This window comes from Trichosurus vulpecula, chromosome 7 (genome assembly GCF_011100635.1).
Source record: "Trichosurus vulpecula isolate mTriVul1 chromosome 7, mTriVul1.pri, whole genome shotgun sequence".
In the NCBI taxonomy this organism is placed as follows: Eukaryota; Metazoa; Chordata; class Mammalia; order Diprotodontia; family Phalangeridae; genus Trichosurus; species Trichosurus vulpecula.
The window spans coordinates 17,082,107-17,093,308 of NC_050579.1; positions in this window are offsets into that span (position 1 = coordinate 17,082,107).

The window sequence follows — 11,202 nt, forward strand, 5'->3', positions numbered from 1 at the left end:
ACAATAATATAGTACAGTAGAGTTTGAACTGGGTGAAAGGTCACATGCAAAGTATGGCCATCAACAATTCAGTGTCGTCCTGGAAGGAGGTCTCCAGGAGAGTGCTGCAAGAATCTGTGCTCGTTCCTCTGCTGCTGGGGTTCTTAATTTGGGGTGCATGGACTTGTTTTTTCAAATATATTTTGATAATTCTATTGTAATGGATTTGATTTCCTTTGTGATTCTATGCATTTTATTTTGTACATTTAAAAACATTATTCTCAGAACAAGTCCATAGATTTTGCCAGACTGCCAAAGGGTCCAGGACACTTTAAAAGGTTAAGAACTCCTGCTCTTGTGCTTAAGATTTTTTATCAGTGACTTGTACAAAGGAACAAATGGACTCTTAATCCAATTTGTAGATGTAAGAAGCTAGCTGGAATAACTAACAAGCCTTCTGAATGACAGAGGAAATAATCATGACAGTTTAGATTAGAGGGGTGGAGAACCTGCCGCCTAGAGGCCACATGTGGCCCTCTAGATCCTCAAGTGTGGTTGCAGCTTCCCCACCCCTGGTACCCAATGTTGGGCTGAGCCTAATACAATGGAATTTAATCAAAATCAATATAAAGTCATGTACTTGGCTTCAAAAACGTTGCTTCCCAAGGACGGGGGATTGCAGCTAGATGTGTTCATCTGAAAAGGTTGCTATGAGCCAACTGCATACACTCCCAGCAGCCTGTACCAGGAGGTGTCAGCCATAGGGAGGGGAATTGCTTTGGCCAATGGTGAAGGGTGCTGAACACCATGATTTAGAGGACAAAACTCTGGCTTTTGTTGCATACCAATCCCATGAGTTATTACAGTGGTGCAATTTGGATGGAAAGGATCAATTCCCTTTCATGCAGAGTATGACAAGGCTGGAGGCCTGGATAATTCCTTAGGATAACATGGAGACGTTGCCATTCTGGCAACTCCAAGTTCCCTTTTCTTCCAGGGAAAGGTACAGACCCTTAGGGGATTACTGTAATGTTGGGTGTCTGAAGATCTAGAGGGTGAAGGTAGAACACACTGGAATGTTGAAGGGGGCTACCACCAGGGTGGGCTCCTTGGATGGGAGAATTTGATGAACTTTTGCGGGGGGTGGGGGAGGCTACTAAAGTCCTTTATGTTGTTCCATACTTTCTTTGGGAGGATACAAAATGTCTCTCCTGTGTCCAATTACTGAAATAAATAGAAAATAATCACCATTACTGACTGATTGCTTCATCAAAAAGGAATGAACCCTCTCCCTCTACAAGCTGGCCTCTCCATTGTTCTAAAATGATATTTACTTCTTGAGAAGAAATAGATGCCCTGAAACTAGTGCTGACCCTAATCCTCAGGTATGTCAATCACGTCATTAAAAACATCAATCCATGCTCCCTTCACCCTCTTCTTCTTCTTCCTCTTTATATTAAGCATCATCATGTCAGACAGATTGGCACCATGGATTGAGCGCTGGACAGAAAGATCTGAGTTTTAATTCTGAAATTTAGTAGCTGTGTGACTTTAGGTAATGTCTCAGCCTCTCTGAACCTCTGTGTTCTCCGAGGATAATAATGCCTGTAGCACTTTCCTCATGGGTTGTTGTGACATTCAAATGAGATGATGTACCCAGGGTGTTCTGCAGATGTTTGAGTGGATCTGTCATATAGTGACAATGATTCTCATGCTCTTCCTCACACAAGACCCTCTATCTCCAACCTCCAAGCATTTTCTCTGGCTGTGCTTCATGCCTGAAATGCCCTCTCCCCTCATCTCTGCCCCCCAAGTCCCACCTAAAATTTACCTTCTACAAGAAGTCTTTTCCATCCCCCACCTTATGGCTGGTGCCACCCCTTTGTTGATTCCCTCCAGTTTATCCTGCCTATATCTTCTTTATACATAATTGTTTGCACGTTCAGCCTTTAGACTGAGTTTCTTAAGAGAAGGGATTACTTTTGTGTTTGCTTTGTCTTTTTCTCTTTTCCCAGAGCTTAGCCCAGTACCTGGCACACAGCAGGAGCTGAATAAATGCTTATTGACTTGATATGAATGTTAGCTACTAAGCATAAACTATCTATATTCATAGAATAGTTTGAATTTTTAGCTAAACTGTGGGGCAGGTACCCAAGGAAAAAACTAATCCTTGGCTCTGTTTCCTGAATGAATACTGTAAAGGACAGTCAGCTACTGTGGGAATTACCACCTCCAAATGAAGTAGTTCAAGGGGCTTAGATACTGGCCTATATTTTGCAAAAGAAAAAACTTTTAATCAATATTTATATGCAAAATTTATGTAAATTTTCTTAAATTGTAACTTTTAGAAATAATCACTTGCTACATTGAATTTCTTTGCGCTAAGAGATCAGGGATTCTAGAGCAGCCAGGTCATACAGAGAGTGCTAGGCATGGAGTCAGGAAGATCTGTGTTCAAATGTGGGCTCAGACACTTATTAGCTGTATGACCCTGGGCAAGTCACCTAACCCTGTTCGCCTCCATTTCCTCATCTGTAAAATGATCCGGAGAAAGAAATGGCAAACCACTCCAGTATCTTTGCCAAGAAAGCCCCAAATGGGGTCAGAAAGAGTCAGACACGACTGAAAATAGACTGAACAACAACATGCTATGAAATTCTTGAGAAGATTCCCTTTCTCCCCCCAGCACCAGGAAACTGAGCACCACCTCTCCTCCTTTTCCTCCTGCTGGCTGCAACTCAGGTCTGCGTCCTCGCCAGGTGATGGCCACAGGCATCCTCAGTCATCCATGCCAACGTTCCCCCTCTGTGAGCAGAAGATGGCCAGAAAGAAAGTGAAAGCACGTGAGTGTTTAGGGAGGGTTAGGGAAAGGATGTTAACTCCCTGAAGGCACAGGCCACCCGGAGTCAGTGACTTCTCTGCAACATTAGTCTTCAATAACTACCTAGATTCCAGGGAGGTTCTGTGACTTGCCCAGGGTCACACAGCCAGTACAAGTCTTCCTGGTCTCATGGCTGGTTCTCTATGGACTGCTATTGTGCCTTTCATATTTTTCATTTATCATATTTTTATCAGCGTTATCACCTGCCCTGACAGAAGAAAAGCCCACGTCCCCGAGATCACGGATTTAGGGTTTGCCTTCTCTTTCTATTTCTGTTGCCTGTTTTCTAGAAGAGTGTGATGTGTGCCCACACCATACACCAGCTTGGCCAGGTCAGATCAATTCAGCTGCAGGAGCAGTGGGGTAGGAAGGAAAGCTGACATTTGGTTGAGTTTTAAGGTTTACAAGGAGGAAAGGTGGGATTCCCGTGTTCCACCTGACTATAAATTCTTTCCCCTACACAATTTTGCCTCCAACTAATAGAACATTTCTTAGGATATGTTCTGTAAAAACCTGTTGGTTAAGTCACTCAAATCAGTTTCCATGAAGAGTGCTCACTCTGGACTCAGAGGTCCTGGGTTCAAATCCCACTTCTGATGCTTGCTTTTGGTTCTTGGTGCCTCAGTTTCTTTCTCTGTAAAATGAGGGGTCAGGCTAGAGGGTCTCTGAGGTCCCTTCCAGATCTAGGGCCATGGTCCCATGAATCTAGAGCAATGCTCATGCTTTATTAACCTTTGACCCAATCCTTCCTCCACCCAGTGCTCAATAAACTATACAGAATATAGATTCATAAAGGTTTATTGAATGAGTAATGCAGGAAAATCAATCCCTTTAAAGTAACAAAGCCAACCTCACCTTAGGGGTTAGGGAGCAGAGGAATAAATCCCCACTAGGATTCCAGGATAAGTCCCCCATTTACCTGCAATATCATCTTTTCACTGAACAAGCCTCAGTGGGTGGACATTTTCCTCATAATCAACCATCAAGGAACTCATTGTTTCTGTCAGTTAGAGGAGGAAGTAGCAGTCTTGGGAAAGAAGGGATTTCCCAGAAAATGAGTCTGCGTTTAGAAGCTCTGAGTGCTGTCTGGCCCACAGCTTTCAATGGCTGGCAAGCAGAGCACTCCCTGAGAATGATAATGCCCCAGCCCCATCCCTGTCCTTGGTCCGGTCCAGGAAGCTGCCTGCCTCAACGCCTTCCCTTCCTCTTCCTCCAATCTTATACTTACTTATTCTATGCACTTTTTTCGGTGCCCTGGACTCTCTCCCTGGAACTCTGTGCTCAGTGCCCGATAACCTACCAAGTGTGACAATGTAGGGGAAAGAAATCCATTGGAGGGAATCTCGCCATCAGGCATGGAAAGAGTAGCCTGGTCCAGGGGCAGGGATGAAGCTGGGGCTGGTGGAGGGGTGGGGGTAGTGGGGCAGTGATATGGGGACCTCAGAGTTGGGTGAACCAAAGCTATTCAGTTGTTCTTTCCAAGAACTTCTGAAGCCCTCCCCACCTCTGTTTTCAACTTACACAAATCGCCTTTTGTCCAGCCTTTTCATTTCCTGCTCTCTCTTCCCCTGCACTTCCCTCAAACACTGTTTCTCCACCATTAATATTGTTCTCCTCTCACCATTGATTTCTTTCATTCCCTCTGCATGTCCCCATTTCCTTGGCTTGTTCCATTCCTTCCTCCACTCCTCATCTCCCTCCTCCTTCAATCTAGTTCAATAAACATATTAAAAGTTCCTGCTCAAGGAACCTTCCCACCATCTTTGCAGAGTCAGGCAATCAGTTAGTTAGCGTCTATTAAGGGCCTACTATGTTCTGGGCACTGGGCTAAGTTCTAGGGATACCGAAAAAAGGCAAAGATACCACCACAGCAGAGGTAGGGCCAGGGGCTGTGAAACCCTCTATATAATTATGATTTTTCCAGTGTGTTAGTTTATCTCCTTTTTTGTTCACTGTTATCGTGCATGGTTCTCTGGGAGGGGAGGAATGTATTAGGAATTATAGGAGAAGAAAGACAAAAGATACCAACAAACAATTTAAGTGGCTGCTCCAAGCAAGAAACTCCCCTTCTCTGATTACTTTCCTTAGGGTCATAGTATCACTAAGCTAGAACTGGAAAAAAAAAACCAGCCCAGGGACCATCTTCGTTTGACTGGTGAGGAGTCTAGTAAGTCATTCTGAGCAAGAGAAGCCAAGAAAGAGAAAGGAATGCACATCTATATAGGGCCTACTACGTGTCAGGCACTGTGCTAAACACTTTATTATCTCATGATTCTTACAACAACTTTGCAATTATTATTATTAAAATGGGGATTATTGTCCCCATTTTACAGTTGAGGAAATTGAGGGAAACAGCCATAAGTGACTTGCCCAAGATTACACAGCTAGTAAGTGTCTGAGGCCGGATTTGAACTCAGGTATAAAGGGGGTAGAGTTCTTTTTTGAGAATAGAGGCGCATGGAGAGTTGAGTTGGTTCACCAAGAGGTTGAGATGGAGAAGGGGGGGAAAGCACAGCCAGTGTAAGAGTGATGATCTGGTAAAGAACAAAGGAGTCAAGGCATTGAAGGTCATGACAAGGATTAAGAACAGGGTTAAGTGGTAAGGCAGAAGGAAAGATAGAATGATAAAAACTGATCAGATAAGGGAATTCCTGAGTTTTTAAAATGTGGAAATGGAGCATTTGTAGGTGATGGCAAGATCAAGGGTGTATCACAATGTGTGGCTGAGGAGAGGGTGAAGGAGGAGTTCATGGGAACTGAGCAGATTGGGGAACTGGTATATTCAGAGATATGAGGGAACATCAATATGTATGCTGAAGTCACCCTGGGGTGAGGACTGGAGGTGAAGAGAAGAGAAAGACTCTTTTCCAGGCACTTAACTCGCAGAGGAAGAAGGGGAAATGTTCTAGGGATTGGCAGATAATGGCCACCAGGATCGGGATTGGGTAGTGCAAACATCAAAGGAGGTGATGGTGGGAGGAGAATCTGAAAATGGCAAGGAGGAGTTAGGAGTATTCTGACTTCTCAGGGTGGGGTAGGGAGGATGAGAGAAAGTGCACAGAGTACTGGAAAGGGTGACCAGGGATGCTGTGGCATCAGGAGGAGCCAGATCTCAGTGAGCAGGAGACCAGAGAAAAGTGTTATGGCTTGGCTAGGTCAGGGGCCAAAGGGGTGGGTGGAGAGAAATCCTTGTTTTCTAAGGATGGTAAATAAATCTCCTTTGTGTTATGGAAGAAGAATAGAAGTCCTGGCCTTTTTCTTAGCTTCCCAGGAAGATGGATGTTTCCTTTCTTGGGAGAATATTTGGGAAAGAAAGTCAATTGGGGAGGGGGGAGGTGGTGCCAGGGATAGCCATGGAAGGTAGAGGCACATCAGGAATGCTTGTATTGAATTTGAACATTAGGTGGATATTTCCCGTTCTGGTTGCTGAGTATTTGTCTTTCTGGAGCTAAACCACTCCCTTCCATGGACCTTTCCATCCCTGGGCAGTACCTTAGAAGACTAACAAAAATAAAGGATGTAGGGAGAGGTGGGAGGGTGGAAAGAGCCCTTCAAACCCTAACCCTGGAGAGACTGGGCTCCTCTCTATTTCAAGCATCTCAGTGATATCACCCAAAGAAAAGGCACCTGTGTCTGTTCAGAGGCGGCAGGAGCAGGGCATTTTGGAAAAGAGAAGGAGGAGGCATGTGCTAAGCTTTGATAAAGGGGTGAGGCAGGGCATCAGAGAGCAGCCTGATCAACAGAAGCCACGAGAGGCTGTGTCAGCCCTCAGGAGAGAAGGAAAGCATTTACTCAGCTCGCCTCCTTGGTTGAAGCATCCCAAACCTAGGAGAAAAATCTGCCCAAGTACGATGGTGACCTGAGCTCCCCAAAGGCTCATTAAGGTTAAGAGCGAAATCATTTCTTGATCTAAAGTGGCTATAGAGGGATACCTTTTCTTTCTCCCTTTCCCGGTTCCTTTAGAGGAGACAGCAAGCCACCAGCTGAGCTGACACCACCTGCAGTCTGTAGCAGCTGCTGTCTGATTCCAGGTGCACTTAACTCACATCTTGACTACAACGGCTCCATGCCTTAATTTCCCTTCCAATCCCTCCTCGTGGCATGGAAATGACAGCAGGTTCAGGAATACTCTACCAGCTCAAAGCAGGCTTTGTCGGGTCTTAGCAAGCTGGAATTCTTCAAGAAAGGAACTAGCAATTGTCTGTCCATACTGCAACAGCTTAGATCAGGATGTAGAGGGAGGGTCATTTATCCCCAGTTGTGCTTCCAGATGGGAAAAATCGGGGACCACAGCAATTCATCAGACAGACTGCTAAGGAGCATAGTCCTGTATCTGTATCACAGAAAGAATTCCCACAGGAAGTTCCAAAGATTCTGCAGGGCAGAGGAAGGAAAAGTATTAAGTTCTGATTGTCTTGAGAATCATAAATGTGGTGATGGAAGGGATTTGAAGGCCACCAGCTCAAATCCCTCATTTTACAGATGAGGAAACTGAGACCCAGAGTGGTTGTGACTTGCCCAAGATCACAATTAGTAAGTGGCAGAGCTTTGATTCAAGCTCAGGTTCTGCGACTCCTTACTTCCACTGCATCCTCTCCCTTCACAACCTTCCAATCAGGAGAGCAGCCTGTTATTAATTTGATAAAGGGGTGAGGCAGGGCATCAGAGAGCAGCCTGATCAACAGAAGCCAAAGTCTACCACAGTGCCATCGGGCATAGAGAGGGCGCTTAATAAATTCTTGTGGATTAATAGTAATAATAGCCAACATTTACATAGTGCCTACCATGTGCCAGTCACTGTGCTAAGCACTTTCCGGTTATTCTCTCATTTGATATGAACCCTGGGAGGTAGTGCTATCACCATCCCCATTTTACAGATAAAGAAACTTGAGACAAGCAGAGGTTACACACCTTGCCCGGGGCCACACAGCTAGTAAGTGTCTGAGGTCAGCTTTGAAGGCTCAGATCTTCCTCACTCTAGCCCAGGCCCTCCATTCACTGAGCCACCTAGCTGCCCCTTCAGCTGAAAGGGTCATTTCATCCATCCTTATCATCGTACAGATGAGCAGACGGAAGCCCAGAGAAATTAAATGCCTGGACTAAGATCATACAAACAGTTGGTAGAAGAGCAGGGATTTGAAGACAGGTTTTCCGGCTTCTAACCCCATGCTCTCTCCACTGAAGAGCTTAAGAAACTGTCCCTTTGCAATCTTGTTCAATCGGTACAATTGTTTAGTGAAGTCTATAAGGATCTGAGTTTGAATTCTGACTCTTCCACTTGCTACCTGTATGACCTTGGGTGAAATACTTAAGCTCTCTGGATCTCAGTTTTCTCATCTGTCCAAGGAGGGGATTGGACCAGATGTCCTCTCACATGCATGGTGGTTCTATAATCCTATGCACCTCTTTGTGCCTGTTGCTTCATTTATGAAATAAGAATTCTATCCCAGCCTTCCCAAACTCACAATTTATCAGAATAAATCAAATCATAGATGTGATATGTTCCTTAGACTTCCAAATAAAGAGCGCATCCTAAGTCTTAGAGCTGGAGGGGACTTAAGAAAACAGTTGCTAAACCTCCACCATCTCCATTTGACAGATGGAGAAACAGAGGCCCAGAGAGTTTGAATGACTCACACAGGCAGCTCTTTAAGGGGCAGGAACTGATATTCAGACTCAGGTCCTTGTGTTCCAAAGAAAGTAAGTGCTCTTTCCATTACAACCTGCCATCAAAGTCTGAAGAGTAAGATTATTTGTGAATATAATTTTCAACTTGTACATTGGGCTAAACATGGGGTTGCACAGCGCCTGGCCCATAGTAGGTGCTTGCCTATTGGTTGATTGGCTCGTTCATTGGAATTTTTCACTCTGAGGTGTCCTCAGGCTAATTGGAGTCAGGGGAGATGAGAAATGCTTTTCCAACTTGTCGATTCAACTCAACAAATATTTATTGAGAGCCCACTGTTAGAGTCCATGACGTTAGTGAATTTATCACCTTGTTGAGGAGAGAAGACAAAAAGCACACAAGACAATCAGAAATACATAAGGTCCAGCATCAAAAAGGCTACATTGATTATATCAAGTGTCAAAACATGGTGTCCCTAGTGATGGCAAGCGAAGAAAGAGGAGAGGTAGGAGATGAACATTGGCTATTGTTATAAAGGAAGGCTTCGTGGAGGATGTGAGATTTGAGTTGGAACCCTTCTCAACCAATCTCATTGAACCAACCCTTAGCCCAATAGTCACATTCATCTAATCTTTTTTCCTTCTTTTTTTCTTTGCTAAGAATTCCAAAGTCTGATATATGATTACCAAGAGAGCAGAGATCAGTGAATGCCAGCTCCCATACAGGTATTTGTGGATTTGGAGGGAGGAAAAGAGAAAGAAAGAGTAGTATTCCCATCTGTCATAAGGCAGAAATAAAAGCTCATCAGGAGACATCATCCAACCAGTCCCCATGCTCTGCTGCAATCCCCTTCTCCCCATAATCTCCCCAGCCTGGAATGTGAGCATAAAGGAAAAAAGACTACAGGAAAACCTAAAATCATGGGTTCAGAGGACAAAGAAATGGAAGCAATCGATTAGCACTACTCTCTCATTTTAAAGATGAGGCAATGGAGGTCCATACAAGTCAAGTGCTTTGCTTCAGACCAAAGAGTTAGTAGGCTGCAGGGTTAAGATTGGAAATTAGGTCCTTTAGCTTACACCTGGAATGTGAAGGTAAAACTGGGGAGGCAGCCTGAAAAGCAGCTGCTAACATCTGAGCATGGGGCTGTGAGCTGGAAGAATGCCTTAGGAGGGCAATGGCAGCACCAAAGTACTGCATTGCCAATTGGCCACCATCCTGACTCTCAACCCAAGCTTCTCTTCAAGGGTAGATGTGAAAATGGGGAATTGTGACTCAGAGAGAGCTGGGGCCCCTCTGGCTGTGTTGCGGTCAGGCATCCAGTGTGGAAAAGCAACAAGAAAAGAAACAGTTGCCCTAGAGAGTTAGGGTTGAGGGTGTGAAGGTTGTGGGGTAAGGGGAGAAGAAGCCATGGTCCTCCATTGAGATGATGATCCCACTACCATATGCTCTGCTCAAACAAGATCTAGAATATCGCCTTCAGTTCTGGATGCCACATTTTCAGGAGAAAATTGGCAAGCTTGACAGTATCCAGTGGAGGACGGCTAGGAGGAGGGTGAAGGGCCTCGAGATCGTGCTATATGGGGGACAACTGAAGGATCTGTCCAAGAGTAGAAGGGAGGCAGTAGATGTCACCTTACTGGAGGGCCTCTCACAGACGTTGGATGGCCACTTGGCAGGCATGTTTTAGAGGAAATTCTTGTTCAGGTTTCAGTTGGACTAAATGTCCCACACATGCCTTTCTAGTGCTGAGAATCTGTGAGCTATTCCCATAGCATTGACAGCTTCCCAGTGTTTTCAGGTGAGCTCAGTCAGGTAAGTCATCAAGAATTTGGCTGGTTATAAATGAGCCCAAGATATTCTGCGGAGTCTGATTTCATCCTTAGGTTAGGAATTAGACCTATAAGTACATTGGGACATGACATTCCTAGATGAGGAAGCTCTCTCCACCAAAACAGGTTAACATCTTCTCTACAACTTCCGTCACTTGTAAAAGGAGTAGTTTGGACTCCATGGTTTTGAAGAACCCTCCAAGTCTTGATCTCAGATCCTAGGGCCTGGTCTTCTTCGTCACAGCACAGTTTTCCTTTTCATGGCTGAGGGAATCCCACCAACTATGTAACACAGGATTGCGGGTGAATTGCTAAAAAGAGCAAAGCCACCCAGAGCAGTCACACCAAAAAAGGGGAGAGAATAGGACAGCCACAGTCACCCTTCAGCTTCAAAGTTTCCTCCTATTCTGGGCAGCAACAGAACCAGGGGTCCCTAAGTGAGCGAGAGGAGCAAAGAACTTGGCTCCCCAAGAGATAAAGACAGCTATCAACAAGACTCTGGGGAGAGGAGAGAACTCTCTCAAGTAAATTTCTTTGCCTTCCAGTACCTCCTTAGTTAATTTGATCTTTTATCCCTTGTTTTTGTTTAATGTTTTATTGTTTACACAGCAGTTTCACAAACATCATTTGTTTTGACTCCTACAATGACCCTGCGAGGTAGACAAGCAAGCTCTTTGGTCTGTGGGCTGTTTCCAGCCACTGTGTGTTTGGTTTTGTGTTCTTTCTCTTACTGAGTTCTCTGAGAGTTAGAGTAAGAACTACCACCAATAGAAATCATGAACAGGTCATGGAGGAAAAGTTCTGTCGTTGGCCTTTGTGGTTTCATATTTTATACAGATTTGGCTGAAGCTCTAGATGTCACTCTTGTCGGACTTACACAAGAT